Here is a 17405-nt window from a genome sequence, read left to right as displayed (position 1 = left end):
CATCACGTGGTCCCGCGGGCCAATCAGCTGCCGCCAGTGCAGTGAATATTAAGTAGCCATGTGCGCGGCTACTGTAGCTGGCTCTCCCCGCCTCCTCTCCGCCCCCCACTGCGCATGTGCAAACAGTCTAACGCGGCTATAGCCGCTCCAACGCCGTAGCATGCTGCACTTTGCACCGAACGTGCAGCATTACATGTAACGCAACGTGGGCTGTGTGAACAGCCCACTTGTGTTACATTGCTGTGCGTTGGGGGAGCGTTACAGGCGCACTAACGTGCGCCTGTAACGTCTTGGTGTGTAAGCAGCCTAAAGGTACAAGAATATAAACAGGGTAAAGCAGATGTCAGTGCTATATAAATACTTAATAATAATAAAGGTGAACTGTAAATTAACCACTTCGGGACCGGCCACCAAACCCCCCTTAAGGACCAGGGCAATTTGCATGGAGGGGGGCACGTTTGGGGGGTCGGGTGGCCGGATCCCGTCTGTGGCTGGCCGGGCATGGTGTCCCCCATGGAGGCAGATGTCCCCCCTGTAGCTGGCAGCTTTCACTCACCTTCCAGGCTCCAGCGATGAGCTGCAGTAGCCACCTCTTCTCCAGCCGGCATCTCCGTTCCAAATGACGTTCAGGTCCGGGTCGCAGCTTGATGACGTCATCAAGCCGGGACCCGGCGCTTACGTCAGACGGAGCAGAGATGCCGGCCAGAGCAGAGGGGGGCGCCTATCGTCGCTGGAACGGCAGGGAGGTGAGTGGGTCCTCTTCTTTCCCCCCTGCCGCTGTCAAAGTGATCACTACGATCCGCCGGCGATCGTAGTGATCATGTGATCAACAGCCATACGTGATGGCTGCTAATCACTCAGTAGAGATGCCAGCTGTCATATGACAGCCTTATCTCCCCCTCCGGGTGCACACAATCGCGTTGGGACGGTTTGTGAGCGCGGACGTTAAATCAACGTCCGGTCAGGACGGTAGCACCACCTGCTGGATTCAATGTACCTGGTCCGCAAGTGGTTAAAAAACTGATGTTATATGTGTATGTGGGAAGGTGTGGAGCCACATACTTTCGAGTCAGAAGTATTGGACAAATCAGAGAATGAAGAATTTTTCATTGAAAATCGGATTGGGGTGGTAATTAAAGACCAATCGCAAAACACGGATACTATCCAGTATTTCTGAGTCTTGTTATTGACCTAAATTTTTTGTGGTATTCTGATCAGGCTAAAATTACTGAGCTGCAGCAATGAGGCATTTCCACAGAAATCCAATTTCTGCTGCAAGTTGATTTCCGTTTGAAAAATCGTAAATCAGATTACCACGGAAATGTTTTCAACCATCACTATGGGCGGTGCCCTCTGACAAGGACATACTGTATATACTCGAGTATAAATCTACAAATTTAGGTCTGATTCACTTCCTAAAAGTATAGGGGTCAGCTTATACATGAGTCACAGGCAACACTGAGCACACTGAGTAATGTGTGTACTATTAGTGACATTCCCATTTGCAGCAATGTACCCAGTGGTAAGTGATACTTTGAGGAAAGGAAATGCCAAGAAAACACAGGTGTGAAAGTCCCGGCCACAACAATTAACAAGGAAAGGGGCAAATATTGGGCTGCATAAAAGGGAGTGAACAATTGCACCACTTGGGGGCCTGTAGGAGGTATTGGCTGCACTTAAGGGAAAGGAGGGTTTAATGGCCACAATACTGTATGCAGTGCAGTCATTAACCCTTCCTGGGCCCCAATTGCTGCCATTAACTTTGCTGGGTAGACTTATACATGAGTCAATAAAAAATACCAGCTTAAAAGGGTTGAATATTGGAGTCGACCTATACACAAGGTCAACTTGTATTCGGATATATATGGTACTACGCTACGCATGCACTGTGTTTCTGCTCAGTAGCCTTGTGATCGCACTCTCCTGCGCGACTCCTTCCATCCACTGAATGTGATAGTTAGCAATACGATGCATCAGCCAGTAGCATGTACGATGTGATAAAAGGGAAGAGAAAGGTTCACTGAAGGTAATGTAGAAGCAGGAGAAGGAAATAAATGAATTACAGCAAGTGCAGTGACAATAACGTGAAGTTATGAAATAAACTACTAAGGATGTAATGGGACAATGTTTCATCATATACAGACATAAAAACAATTGTTTGTAGCCTTACAGCTTATTGAAAAAAGTGTTCTAGGCCGCCTGAAAAGTGATTCGATGAAAAGCAATTGTCCCATAAATACAATTGTCCCATAAATACCAGGCTGCTGTTGATATGTCATCGAGAAAAGAACAGACATATTTGTTTCATATTCTACTCATATCAACGTTAGAGTCCTCTTACTTGTCAGGCCCCTTGTAGACTTGCGCGCTGCGTCGCACCATTACTCTTCCCTGCCGCATCCCCACCGAAAGTGCCATGCAAGTCTATGGAGACTTACTTTACGCTAACCTCTCGAGGTCTACACGCTTACACCCCTCTAGTGACCGGGCCATTTTTTACAATTTAGGCCACTGCAGCTTAACGGCCTCGCCGCAGGGCTGAACAACTCAGCACACAAGTAATCAAGTGATTCTCCCCCCCCCTCCTTTTCTGGCCACCAACAGAGCTCTCTGTTGGTGGGCTGTGATCACTCCCAGGATGGTTTGTTTATTGTTTTTAAATATTACTTTGTTTTATTTTTAAATACATTTTGAAATTGTTTTCTTCTTTTTATTACCCTCCCCCTAACAGTCAATCACAGCGATCGGCTGTCATAGGCGTTATACAATTGTTTATCTCTTCAGTTTATTTTCACCTCGGGTTCACTTTAAATTAAAGAGGAACTCCAGTGAAAATAATGTAATAAAAAAGTGCTTCATTTTTTACCATAATTATGTATAAATGATTTAGTCAGTGTTTGCTCATTGTAAAATCTTTCCTCTCCCAGATTCACATTCTGACATGTATTACATGGTGACATTGTTACTGTGGGCAGGTTATGTAGCTGCTCCTAGCTGTTCTGGCTGTTACAGACAGCTGTAAACAGCCATTTCCTGTCTGTGAACATTGTTACATTGTGGCAGTTTGCCCAGAGTACCGCGGTACTCAGAGCTTCTTGTGGGAGGGGTTTCAGCACAATATCAGTCCTACAGCGCCCCCTGATGGTCTGTTTGTGAAATGCAATAGATTTGTCATGTAAAAGGGGGTATCAGCTACTGATTGGGATAAAGTTAAATTCTTGGTCGGAGTTTCTCTTTAAAGAGATGTCTAAACTGAGTCCAAGTTATGGGTTTAGCGCTCAATAAAGTGACATAGCGGGAATAGAGAAATCATATGATAGTAATCAAGCAAGCCATATAATAAGCCTGGTACTGTTTATGAGAGGAGACGGACAATAAAACCTACCAATGTAAATATTACTGTAGTTCAAACCTATATAGCTGAAACTATTAAAATTGAAAGCCTATGAATTATATTTATTTGTAGTTTTTGCGACTGCCGCTGCCCTTGGATATGCAATATAATTTAAGGCATGGTTGCTCCGTGCGACAAAGGGATCTTGAAATTACAGGTTTTGGCATAATACCGAGTTTATGGCAACTTTCTATTTTTTTTCTTCTTTTTTTTTTGTAAAATAGTTTATTGCTGTAAAGAAAAAGATTGGGCCGTGAGGGCAAATTGCAATACTTTCTCCTTCTGTCAGGCTTGGTTGGCTCAATAAGAAGGTTTAACAAAATGTAGTAAACCACTGTGACAGCCAATATAAATTTCATGCCGGGGAGAACGGTTTCTGTAACTCAAGGCTTTGACATAAAAATAAGCACTTTACTTTTCTCAGTGATAAAAAATAAATAAAAATAAAATGTACAGACGATAGTTCCTGAAAAGCATTTTCCCCATTTCAGGTACTTAACATGCTCGTTGAACAGATGTCTGTTTTTAAACCGTACCCCAGGCGACACGTGACATGAGGAGATAAACAGGTGTATGTAGAGGGCAAAACATACTAATAACCAGGCTGTTTTACTTGTTATATTTTGCTGGCTGAAAGAGTTAATTTTCAGGCATGCAAGTGACAAGTTCTGTCTTGTTGGTGCCTTGTGGGGTACACAGTAAACCTCGTTAAAGGGAACCAGAGAGGATTCAATATACATACCTGGGGCTTCCTCCAGCCCCATACGCACGGATCGCTCCCACGCCGCCGTCCTCCGCTGCCTGGATCCGCCGCCACCGGGTCCCGTCATTGCCGCGAGTCGGCAAGTCGGCCGGCGGACGCGGCCAATTCTCCGCATTACAGGGTGCTCTCTCTCCATACAGATACGCATGTGGCTGCTTACTGCGCTGCCGCATGCGTACATGTATGGAGGGAGCCCCTGTGATGCGGACAATTGGCCGCGTCCGCCGGAAGTGACGGGCCCGGTACCGGCGGATCCAGGAAGCTGAGGACGGCGGCGTGGGAGCGATTCAGGCTTATGGAGCTGGAAGAAGCCCCAGGTATGTATAAAATCATTTTCTTTTTTCAACCCCCCGTTCCTCTCTGGTTCCCTTTAATAAGTAAATTACAGACATAAAAGTTTTCCTGGCAGAATTCAATTTCTGAGTGCAAGGGGGGGGGGGGAATAGAAAAAGGTCAATAGTTCATGTATTTTCATTCAGGGACACTGAATAGGCTGCCACTGAACAGAGACCACAAAACATTCAATCTACTTTGTAAATGTTGAAATCTATATATATGAAATCGGATCGGATTCAGAAAATCGGAAGGGGAATATTGAAACTGCTGCCATTCTTACACTGTTAATGGTAGATGCTTCAAACATGCTACAGTCGGTCATTAAGTGACTGGGGTTCAAATTCACTAAATGGGCGGAGCCACAAACAGCCATTCAGATTTCTTTGCTGGATAAACTGCTTCCATTCACACCCTTTTGATGCCAGACACCCGAAAGCTCACAAACTTGGTCATTGAGTGACTGTGTGTCAAGGTTACAAAAATGGGTGGAGTAAAACACAGATTTTACAGGGAAAATGTAGACTGCAGCCCTTCTTCACCATTAATGGCAGGGTTCTCAAACTTTGCACAGTTGGTTACTGGGTGACTGGGATTATTTTGTCAGAAAAGTGGGTGGAGCCTAAAAAAGCCAATCAAAATTCACCTGTTGATTTTCAACGGGAATATTAAAATAGCTGCCTTTCTTGCACTGTTAGTTGTACAAGCCTCAACCCTGGTACAGTTGGTCATTGGGTCACTAGGGTTCAAATTCAGAAAAGGTAGTGGGGCCACAAACAGCCAATCAGATGTGTTTAATTTCACTGGGAAAATACAAATTATTAATGCCAAGGACCCCAAAGCTTACAAACCTGGTCATTGAGTGACTGTGTCAAGGTTACAAAAACTGGGTGGAGTCAAAAATAGATTTCACTGGTCAAATATAAACTGCAGCCATTCTTACACTGTTAATGGCAGGGTTCTCCAACTTTGCATAGTTGGTCACTGGGTGACTGGTATTAATATTCAGGAAAATGGGTGGAACCTACAACAGCCAATCAAAATTCACCTGTTGATTTTCAAGGGGAATATTTAAATCGCTGTCATTCATACACGGTTAATAGCAGATCCCTCAAACCTGCTAGAGTTGGTTACTGAGTGACTGGGGTTTAAATTCAAAAAGGGGGCAAAGTCACAAACAGCTAATCAGATTTGATTAATTTCAATTGGAATATACAAAGTATTGATACCAAGGACCCCAAAGCTCATAAACTTGGTAATTGAGTGACTGTATGTCAAGATTAGAAAAAGTGGGTGGCGCCAACAACGAAATTATTTTTTACAGGGGAAAATATAAACTGCAATAATTCTTACACTGTTAATGGCAGGGTTCCCAAACTTGACACAGTTGGCCACTGGGTGACTGGGATTAATATTTAGAAAGTGGGTGGAGCCTACAACAGCCAATCCAAATTCACTTATTGATTTTTCAAGGGGAATATTTACATTGCTACTATTCTTACACTGTTAATGGCAGAGGACTCAAACATGCTGCAGGCGGTCATTAAGTAACTGCGGTCCAAATTCACTAAAGGGACTGAGCCACAAACAGCCAATCAGATTTCTTTGCTGGATAAACTGCTTCCATTTACACAATTTTGATGCCAGGAAGCTTAAAGCTCACAAACCTGGTCATTGAGTGACTGTGTGTCAAGGTTACAAAAACTGGGTGGAGTCAAAAATAGATTTCCCTGGGAAAATGTAAACTGCAGCCCTTCTTCACTGTTAATGGTAGGGTTCTCAAACTTTGCACAGCTGGTTACTGGGTGGATGGGATTAATACGAAAAGTGGGTGGAGCCTAAAAAAAGCCAATCAGTATTCACCTGTTGATTTTCAAGGGGAATATTAAAATTGCTGCCATTCTCATACTGTTAATAGTGCAAGCCTCAACCTGGTACAGTTGGTAATTGGGTCACTGGGGTTCAAATTCAGAAAATGGAGTGAAGCCACAAACAGCCAATCAGATTTGTTTTACTGATGCCAAGGACCCGAAAGCTCACAAACTTGGTCACTGAGTGACTGTGTGTCCTGGTTACAAAAAGTGGGCGGAGCCAAAACCACTTGGAAATACAAACTGCAGGCCTTCTTACACTTTTAATGGTAGGGTTCTCAAACTTTGCCCAGATGGTCACTGAGTGACCAAGATTAATATTCAGGGAAGTGGGTGGAGCCTACAACAGCCAATCAAAATTCACCTGTTGATTTTCAAGGGGAATATTTAAATTGCTGCCATTGTTACACTGGTAATAGCAGATGCCTCAAACCTGCTACAGTTGATCATTGGGTGACTGGGGTTCAAATGCTGGAGAGGGGGGCGTAGCCAAAACCTCTAATCTGATTTGTTTAATTTCTATGAGCATATACAAATTATTGATGCCAAAGGTCACAAACTTGGTCATTGAGTGTTTGTGTGTTAGGGTTAGAAAAATTGGGCGGAGCTAACACCAGCCAGATACATACCCGGGCAACGTGGGGTCATCAGTAAGTGTAAAATAAAACCGTGGGATGTCTAAAATGTCATGTTAAGGAGTTGGAGGATAAATACAATTATCTCATCCGTTTATTTTTCACTTCGGTATTGTACAGTTGTACAGGGGCTCCAGAAGTATAAAAGGAGATAAAAAATATTTTAGAAAGAACACTGGGGGGTTAGTGGTGGACTTACCACTCCAAAGTGGACACAAGATGCTGTTGATTCTTTCAACAATTTAATGGTTTATACTCCGGTTTTATGTAAATAAACCATTAAATTGTTGAAATAATCAACAGCATCTTGTGTAAGTCAACCACTAACCCCCCAGTGTTCTTTCTAAAATATTTTTGTACCTCCTTTTACACTTGTACCTCCTTTTACACTTGGTGGCTGGATGGTGTAATGGTTAAGGGCTCCGCCTCTGACACGGGAGACCAGGGTTCGAATCTCGGCTCTGCCTGTTCAGTAAGCTAGCACCTATTCAGTAGGAGACCTTAGACAAGTCACCCTAACACTGCTACTGCCTATAGAGCGCGCCCTAGTGGCTGCAGCTCTGGCGCCTTGAGTCCGCCAGGAGAAAAGCATGATATAAATGTTATTTGTCTTGTCTTGTACAACTGTACAATATTGTGTTCACCCCTGGTGGAGGGGACTTGGTTCCTTTTTCTGATCTACAGAGAGCAACTTCTTAATCCTGAGTGGGGACAGGTCTAATCTCCCCACCTGCTTGTACAAGTGGTTACCTGGACGGTAACCCAGATTTGTGAGTATAACACTATACTTACCCTTTCACTTCCACAAATTCCAGTACACACCATATTGGGCTCTCGGTGTCTCCCTTTTTTTTATCCATTTTTCACTTTGGGTTCACGTTAACTCATCACAGTTTGGAGTGATTCGTAATTGTAGGACTCTACAGTGGAACCCCCACTTTTTATCCTAGCAGCATTCATTGGAGTTGATTTTGTACGGGAGGTGAGGAAATAACACCTGCCCAACTTTGGTTACACCCAGGTCTTGGAGGTGCAAGATATAGCGGCTGAGGCCAAGAAAGCCAGATTATCACCAAAGCAAACAAGACTATGCACCCGGGTGATATTAGTTAGTAGAGTGGAATGCTATTGTGTAAGAAGTTACACAGATCACACTAGGAGCTATGAACAAGGGAGCAAGATTGCTCAGAGCAACCGCAGCTCTGAGCTTCCGATAACCGCCACAAAAAAAAGACACAATGGTTGCTCAGTGCGACCGCAGCACTGAGCATCTGATGACCACCACAATGAGTAACAGAGACAGACAACAAACAGACATACGGAATACTTGCCCATCTAATCGCTGCTCCAGCGATAGCAAGCATTCACACTGGCATGAACAAGACAAACAGGAAGGAGCGTAACTAATAACAACCGCAGCTTATGGTTACGTCCACAGGAACAGGACTAGCAGGAATACTACCAGTCACCAATGTGAAGATGGCAGAATCCAAGCTATCAGGATCGGAAGGATTTCACTGTACTCCGCAGGTACAGCGAATGTCCAAGCAAGAAAGGCAAAGTTAAACAATGCAATATACAATTCGCATGAATGACTCAGCAATCAGCTAAAGCAGTGCTGAAAGCTATGATGGGCAAGATCTGAAAGGAGGAACAGGCTTTTCTATGGACATCAGCCAATGGGAGCAGACATGCAAATTCCCACGCAGCTGAATAGTAATCACTAAAACCTGTGCTAGTCTGATTGAAGGCTGCAAGCTATCAGCAGAAGGAAAGGATTCTCATTACAAATGCAAGCAATATTATGCAACAATATGCATGCAGGAAATTCAGAACTGCCTGGTTGCAGTGGAACTGCAACCAACAGGGCAGGCTACAGAAGGGATCCTGACGGTAGGGCTGGAGACTGGAGAGCTGTGAAGAGAGAAAAAAAATCTGAGGTGGAGTTTTTTTTAATGTCAGCCATTAGTCATCGTCTCGGTCTTATCGCAATACATTGAAGATTGCTAAGAGGAGAGGATAGTGACTCTGTAGTCACATCAGCAACCCCCATCCACAATTTAGCTCTGATAAATCAACAGGCTGAATTTATTTATTTTATTTCACTGGAATCCAACATCAGTCGTACAGCTGCTAACTTTATTTTAAAAAAATGAGAAAGACTTTTGATCCTTGATGGTTACCCATAACCTCCAAGTATCTGTGGAATGAAAGAGACCAGGAGCCCGATAGTGCAGTATCGTTGGCCAAGGAGGTATATGAAAGAACACGTGTGTAAGTATTATACTTACAAAGGTGGGTTGCACAACTTGCAACCACCTGCTGAGCCTGCGGGAATATAACTGTCCCTGCTCAGTATCCCAGGTCTGCTGGTGCAGATGCAGGCTGGTCGTTCTCCTTAAAGGATATCCGAAGTGACATGTGACATGATGAGATAGACATGTGTATGTACAGTGCCAAGTACACAAATAACTATGCTGTGTTCCTTTTTTTCTTATATCAGATATGAAATTGGCTGACTCAGTCCTGACTCAGACAGGAAGTGACTACAGTGTGACCCTCACTGATAAGAAATTCCAACTATAAAACACTTTCTTAGCAGAAAATGGCTTCTGAGAGCAAGAAAGAGATAAAAAGGGGGATCTCTTATCAGTGAGGTTCACACTGTAGTCACTTCCTGTCTGAGTCAGGACTGAGTCAGCTACTTACATACCTGATATTTAACTCTTTCAGACAGAAAGAAAAAAAGGAACACAGCATAGTCATTTGTGTACTAGGTACTGCACATATGTACACATGTCTTTCTCATCATGTCACTTTGGGTATCCTTTAAAGAGAACCTGAGATGGGAGATGAAAAAGAAAATATACATGCCTGGGGCTTCCTCCAGCCCCCTCCAAGCTTATCGCTTCCATGCCATAGATAAAAAAAGACTCCAAGTAGAATCCAAAGTATCTTTACTTGCATTAAAAGCATACAGGGATGTTTTTAGACCTTTTCCATAGGTGAAAATAAGTGGTAAAATGTGCAAGAATTGCCTGTCTGCCCTCATCAGTAAAAAGACGATCGGTAAAAACATGAGGGGCTCGATTCACAAAGCGGTGATAACCCAGTTAAAGACTTTAGGCGTGATAACCATTTTTATCATGCCTAAACTCAGTTTAGGCATGATAAGTTTAGGCATGATAAGTTTAGGCATGATAAGTTTAGATAAGTTTAGATCGCGCGCAAAGTCCCGCACGCAAAGCAGCGCCATTAAACTCTTTGCAAAGTGCACCAGACTTTGCTAGCGCAAAACTTTTGATCAGCTGTGCACTGCGGTGCTAACCCAGTTGGTGCTTAAACTTATCACGCCTAAAAACTTATCACACCTAAACTTATCATGCCTAAACTTATCACACCTAAACTTATCACACTTAAACTTATCATGCCTAAACTGAGTTTAGGCGTGATAAAGGGCTTTTCACTAGCGTGCTAACTGTTAGCACCGCTTTGTGAATCAGGCCCGAGGTGTCTATAAGGTAAGACAAGCCTACCTCACAAACTGATCTGTCTCAATTTCCACTTTATGTGTGAGGCACACTCCAGAAGACCCAGTCTGTAAAGCAATATGACTCCACACTGATTCAGTAACCACCACAGGCAGTTTTACTCAATGAAAGAAGACTCCAAGTAGAATAGAATGTATCTTTACTTGCATAAAAAGTAGTGATGGTTGAAAATACCAATTTCAGCCAATGCAGATTATGGATTCCACGGATTTCAAATTTCTGTTTTCTGATTTTCGATTTCCAAAGAAATCCTTTTTTTGGTCATTTTTTGCATTCTTTGATTGGCCCGGTACTTGTATTCTCTGATCGGTTCAATGCCTCTCGGCTCTCCGACTGGGCTAAAATTACCGAGTTGCGATAGTGCAGTATTTCTGCAGGAATCCGTTTTTCTGATATCCATGTTCTGATTTCCTAATAATGCGGTATTTCTGCAGGAATCCAAATTCAATTTCTGTTTTCCGAGGTGTCTTTTTTTTGGGTAATTTTTTTAAAAAATTCTCTGATTGGCCAAATACTTCCGAGTTGACTCTGCAGTCTCTGATTGGTCCAATGCTTCCGAGTTCTGTGACTGGGCTAAAATTTCCGAGTTGCGGTAGTGCACTATTTCTGCAGGAATCCGTTTTTCCGATATCCATGTTCTGATTTCCTATCGGAAATTCAGAAATTTCAATTTCATGAAATCCGAATGAGCATCTCAAATAAAAAACATACAAGGATGTTTTTAGACCATATACAGTATATATATATATATATACTGTATATATATATATATATATATATACTTGTGTTTGCAGGCATGTGTTTTTATAAATTAATTTAAGAACAGTTCAAAGCATAATTACACAGTAATCGATTTAAAACATTGCAACACTAAATAAATTATGACTGCAATCTGCATTTTAAGCCTTCATCAGTCTGTATCCAGGAACAGATGTCTGCTCTCGGCTCAGTGTTCTCCGATTTAGACAATAACCTCCTGAGTCAGTCTATGAAAAGCTCCTGCAGAATTTATACAAATCACATTTGCTTTATTCTCCTGACATACATTCCCTCTCCTCTCTCCTCGAAAGCAAGTGGATTTGTCTTGCTTGACCTAGCTCACAAAACCACATTAACTCCCTCTTCTAATCTTGTTGTGACTGACTAGATCGGGTTTGCGGACAAAGTCACTCTGTAAATTCTTGGACTACCCTGAGTAAATTGATAGAAAACTGAGAAACCTTTCAATTTCTCGGACGAGTATGACAACATAATTGTGTAACATGTGCAGTCGTTTCTCATTACACTTTATCCAAATCCTTTTTTGAAGCTAACTTGAATCACGTGACTACAGCTCAGGAATCAGCTAACCCTGTCCATAGCCACAAATGATCTACAGTACATCAGGAAGCAACTAGGGTCGAGTGGAAGTTTTGGTAAATGGGGAGTACTCCCCTAAACATAGGTCCAGTTTGTCAGCATCAGTTAGGGTAAGCCCAAGAACTTTTGAAACATGGAAGAGATGATGGTATTACCGACCAACTGACCAGGGCTGGTAGCTACAAAGGGGCCCTGGGGCAAAAGTAACTTGGGGCCCCCCCTGATGCCCCATTTCCAACCAAATCACCCCCAGTGCCCCTGAGCCGGCTTCCATGCCCAATCTAATGTCCCCCTCCCCCCCCACATCACACAATATCATTAGGTGTCCATCATATGTCCACTAAAACTAGTGATGGGCAGAAATTAGGCCTATGCCTAATCACATATCGTAATTCGCAATTGCGCATCGTAATTTGCAATGTGAAATTTGCAGATTACGCATACAATTTTTTGCATGTAAATGTAATCGCTAACCATAGTCACACATGTTAGTGTAATTTACGGGTAATTTCGGATGCAACCGGTTTTTCGCATACAAATGCATTTTTTGCATTGAATATTTAACTATTAGCTGCGCATGCACAGTCTACTGGCTGATCAATGCAATTTTTTTCACATATAAACATGAATTACACTTAATTGCGTTTCACACACATATTATGCTGTACGTAATCGCAATTACGCAATATGTAATTGCGAAAAATTATGCATAATCGTAATTGACACATTACAAACACCACTACCTAAAAAACATTTTGGGGGTTTCCATTATTCACCTCCTCCTTTTTCTATAGAGAATAAAACACACAGCATCCATGCTGTCATGGGTCACTACTATAGCTGGAGGGGAGGTGGGCACCCTGGGGGACTCCTTTGCTTCTATGGAAGCGCCGGTCCTGCAACTGACCAGGAAGTCATGGGCAGTAGTGCTCTCGGTCCCCTCACCGGGGACTAGAATATTTGAAGATGGAATTGAACTCAGGTGTTGAAACTGGATCCTCTGTTAATGTAGAAACAAGGTTAGGTTATCATGCTCAACATCAAGTCATGGTCAATGGTTGCACGTTCAGAATACTCCCCACCCCATGATATAGCTCAAGTTTGTCAATATAAGCTGCACCAAATAATGTCTATGTGTTGGCTGAGTTCACAACTTTACTTACCAACTGACTGGAAAGTGATGGACTTCACTGCTTTGTGTCTAGGAGCTGGATGGATGTATCAGAAGATGGGGTGGTTAAAGGTGGATCTGCTGCTACTGCCGCAACAATGTTAGCATGCTGAAGTAAACCTTAACCTCTTGCCGACCGCGTCACGCCGGTAAGCGTGGCCGCGGCGGCAGCCCCAGGACCGCCTAACGCCAATTGGCGTAAAGTCCTGGGGCTCTGTTTTGCAGGAGATCGCGCGCAGGCTGCGCGCGCATCTCCTACTTGGGGGGCGGAGCTCCGCCCCGCCTATAGCCGCTCGGGAGACTGTTAGACGGCGTGATCGCCGTCTATTTACTCTGTGCAGCGCTGCGATCAGCAGCAGCGCTGCACTGGGGACAGCCGTGTGACACGGCAGTCCCCCTGGGGGACAAGAGAGCGATCGGCTCTCATAGGCAGAAGCCTATGACAGCCGATCGCCGTAATTGGCCGGCTGTGGGGAGGGAGGGAGCGAGGGAGGGAAGGGATTTAAAGGAAGAGGTTTTTTTTTTTTTTTAAAGCGGCAACAAATATTTATAAAAAATAAATAAACATGGGGGGAGCGATCAGACCCCACCAACATAGAGCTCTGTTGGTGGGGAGAAAAGGGGGGGGAATCACTCGTGTGCTATGTTGTGCGGCCCTGCAGCTTGGCCTTAAAGCTGCAGTGGCGTTTTAAACTAAAAATTGCCTGGTAAATCGGGGGGTTTAGCCCTGCAGTCCTCAAGAGGTTAAACCCAGCAAAATAGAGAAAAACTCTGACGGTAAGTCTGGTCAACCAGAACTTTTTTTTCTCAATTTATGCAAAAAAATCATTTACGACTGCCAGGGTTGTAACATTGCTTGGCCTTTGAAATTTAGGAATTGATTATGCAAAGTTAATACATATATACAGTCTATGCACTGTGTACAGTTAGATGAACGTACATCATATTGGATAGAACAGACACGCATTTATACCTGTAGTAGCACTTCCATATTTCTCCTCAGCACTGTGCCCCCCCCCCCCCAGCCTTGCCTTGTTCCCTACCTTGCCCCTCCCTCCCCTGCTCTCTGCCTGCCTGGATCAGATTACATCTCTTTGCATAGTGTGTGAGACAGGAGAAATGTTGCATCCTGTCTTATCAGGTCTGCTTGCTATAATTCTTATTTCAGATGCCTGTCTCCCTGCCTGGATTAGACCACATGGACATAGGGGTGGAGTTATGACATCAATCCCCCAGCATCCTTTGCATTATGGTTTGGAAAGAAAAACAAAAAAAAGTAGAATACGGACCCTGGGGGTGAGAAAATCACACAATATTATGTATGACTTTCTATATCTTGGCAGCTTATTAGGTTTAAAGGAATACTATCGGTTCACATATTTTTTTCAATTGACACAGGAATTGTTTGGGAAGGGCTGCTAAGTACTGGTGTATACATTTTAGTAGCAACCTCTTTGTTTACTGTTAGCAAAATACATTTAAAGTTTACTGACGCCAAAACTGACGGCTGACTGAGCCATGAGGAGAGGGGAAATTCCCCTCACACTTGATCAATTAACTCTATGTGTAGCTCTGTGTGTGATAGAGAGAGACAGGATACAGGAGCTGCAGCTGTTGGGAGCTCTGTTTCTGACTAAAGTGTCTAAAAAGAGCAGAGGAAATGTAACTAATTGTCACAGCTTTTTCATACTGTTTTTGCTTTCAGAGTTTGATATGTTTGATATTTGCTTTCTGTAGTCTGATATGCAACTCTGGCTGTGCATTGAAGCAGACACCCCTTCTGCAATTGATTTGTCCCAATATAGCTAAATCCTACCCTCAATAAATTACAGCTTTTGCCTCTGATATTTAACATGAAAATGTTTACACAGCTACTTGGACATTATTTGCACACTGTCATTTTAGAACACTTGGGTATTGTCATGATCGCTGCTGCAGCAGGTATTGCTGGAAGTAGTAGTGCTGCAGCTCAGGCAGTTCTGATCTCTTTCCATGCAAGCTGCATAGCTTTGTCTGCCTTTCCCTGCTGTCAGCTTGTGACTGATTATCATTCACCTGTGTGGGAATCTGCATGTCTGCTCCCATTGGATGACCTCAGTATAAAGATCTGCTTCCTGCAGGACTCCTCGGGTTTTCATAGCTTCAGTTTAAGCCTGTCTTGCTGTTGCTTCAGCCCCCGATCGTGTTCTTTGTTCTAAAGATACTTTTCTGGTCTTTGCATCATATATTGGTTCATTGCCAATATATATGCATACCAGCACGTTTATTATTTTCCTTGTATTCGTGTTACGTTGATACATCAGTGTCGCTGATGTATACGTACACAAACTGTTTATATCCTGTGTGCAGTTAGTCAGCTTTCCAGCACGTTTTGGTAGTTTGCGCGTATTCGTGATCACCCGTGCTGAGTAAGTTACCCTGCTCCTGGTTCTGTTTGTGGATTGCGTTCATCTCTGCGAAGAGATAACGAATCCTTCTGAATCCTGTTCTATTACCGTTTGTGGATTGCGTTCATCTCTGCAAAGAGATAACGAATCCTTCTGAATCCTGTTCTGTTACCGTTTGTGGATTGCGTTCATCTCTGCGAAGAGATAGCGAATCCTTCTGAGTCCTGTTCCCTGTATTACTCCTGTCCTAGTCAGAGTTCCTGCTTATGTCATATATCGGTTCATTGCCGATATATACATATGTTAGTCAGACGTTACAAATAGTTTCATTGATAGCTGTAATTGTAATACGCTAAGAAAACATACTTATTGTATATTTATCTGTGTTACGTTCATCTATCTCGATCCTGCTATTTCCTGACTATCCTGTCCTGTCTTTGTGAGGCACGCCATCGCCGCAACGCATTGGCTGCCTCATTCCAGTCTGTTTTATTGTGGACGCTTGCTGTCACTAAGTAGTGGCTAGCTAGCAAGCGTTCATTCTGTCTACCTGTCCTGATCTCCTCAGTTCTGGTTTATGCGCTCAGCGCTACCTTGCGCTGAGACGTTATCGCAAAAGTGTTGTTTGTGGCTGTCGGATCTGCACCGGCCCTGTGCGCCACAATCTCCTTTTGGAGTCAGTCCTCCCCTCCACTATACTAGGGATAGCCTGTTTCCTTGTGCTAGTGTGTGTACCTCCTCCACGCCAGCTCATGCGTTGCATGCTGACTGTGGAGAATACACCACCAAGCCTAACAGGTATCGATAGTATTCCTTTAAAGCAAACTGTAATTTATAATTCAGGTACTCTTGAAGCATCATAAGTACTATGGATGGTCCTGTCATTGCCGTATATGTTCAGATGATATTTAATATATTGTCCATGGCATAAAGCTGTTCAAATTCATCTTGTGTGTTATTTCACCACAATTTCAGGAAGGTTTTTTTTTTCTATCAAATAACATAACTGATCAATAGCATGAATCAATTAAATAGTCACTATGGAAACAAAGGCACATTTTCCACGGTAAATAAGCTGTGACCTTTGCGTCCCTTTTAGAGCCATCCATCCAATTAGAGAACCGTAACTCACAAATTCCTATTTATGGATGCCGGGCTTTTTCTCTGCTAGTTGACTTAATTTGACCTGTCTGGGACTCACAATGGATAAATGCATGAATAATATAGTATGGTGGCTCCTAAGGTGCAATGTGAAAACACAAAAACATCAGTAGAATGCACTGAAGCACTTGTACCGAATGATTTAGATAATACTGCATCTGTAATTCCATTTAACAAGGATACAGGGGTCTTAAAGAGGAACTCCAGTGAAAATAATGTAATAAAAAAAGTGCTTCATTTTTACAATAATTATGTATACATGATTTAGTCAGTGTTTGCTCATTGTAACATTTTTAGTCTCCCAGATTCACATTCTGACATGTATTACATGGTGACATTTTTACTGTGGGCAGGTTATGTAGCTGCTGCTAGCTGTTTTGGCTGTTGGAGACAGCTGTAAGCAGCTATTTCCTGTCTGTGAACCTTGTTACATTGTGGCAAACTGTCAAAAGTACCGCGGTCCTCAGAGCTTCTTGTGGGAGGGGTTTCACCATAATATCAGTCATACAGCGCCCCCTGATGGTCTGTTTGTGAAAAGCAAAAGATTTCTCATGTAAAAGGGGGTATCAGCTTCTGATTGGGATAAAATTAAATTCTTGGTTGGAGTTTCTCTTTAAGATTCCATTACTGAGGCCCGAGGGCCGACACTTAGCCTGACTGCTCTCAGGTGGCTGCAGAAATACTTCCAGCACTGTCACTGCCGTAGATAAAGAAATGTAACGTCCAAAATATAATTAGGAGAGTCAGGGTTGGTTTTACCATAAGGCACTGTAGGCCTGT

At 43.1% G+C, this 17405-nt stretch overlaps 1 protein-coding gene and 1 long non-coding RNA gene across 2 annotated transcripts in view; one reads left to right on the top strand and one right to left on the bottom strand.

Moving 5' to 3' along the window:
- Positions 1–17405, bottom strand: part of GRAP2 (GRB2 related adaptor protein 2) — a 504271-nt gene that overhangs the window by 375260 nt on the left and 111606 nt on the right. The gene's annotated exons all lie outside the window — the stretch shown is intronic.
- Positions 13822–17405, top strand: part of LOC137531971 (uncharacterized) — a 46575-nt gene continuing 42991 nt past the window's right edge. The window contains exon 1 of the long non-coding RNA XR_011023822.1: positions 13822–13854. This is a non-coding gene — a long non-coding RNA (uncharacterized lncRNA). The remainder of the gene's footprint in view (positions 13855–17405) is intronic.

The sequence above is a fragment of the Hyperolius riggenbachi genome, chromosome 9, assembly GCF_040937935.1.
Source record: "Hyperolius riggenbachi isolate aHypRig1 chromosome 9, aHypRig1.pri, whole genome shotgun sequence".
NCBI classification, from domain to species: domain Eukaryota; kingdom Metazoa; phylum Chordata; class Amphibia; order Anura; family Hyperoliidae; genus Hyperolius; species Hyperolius riggenbachi.
The sequence above is the reverse complement of the archived record's forward strand: the minus strand, read 5'-3'. Positions and strand labels throughout refer to the sequence as shown.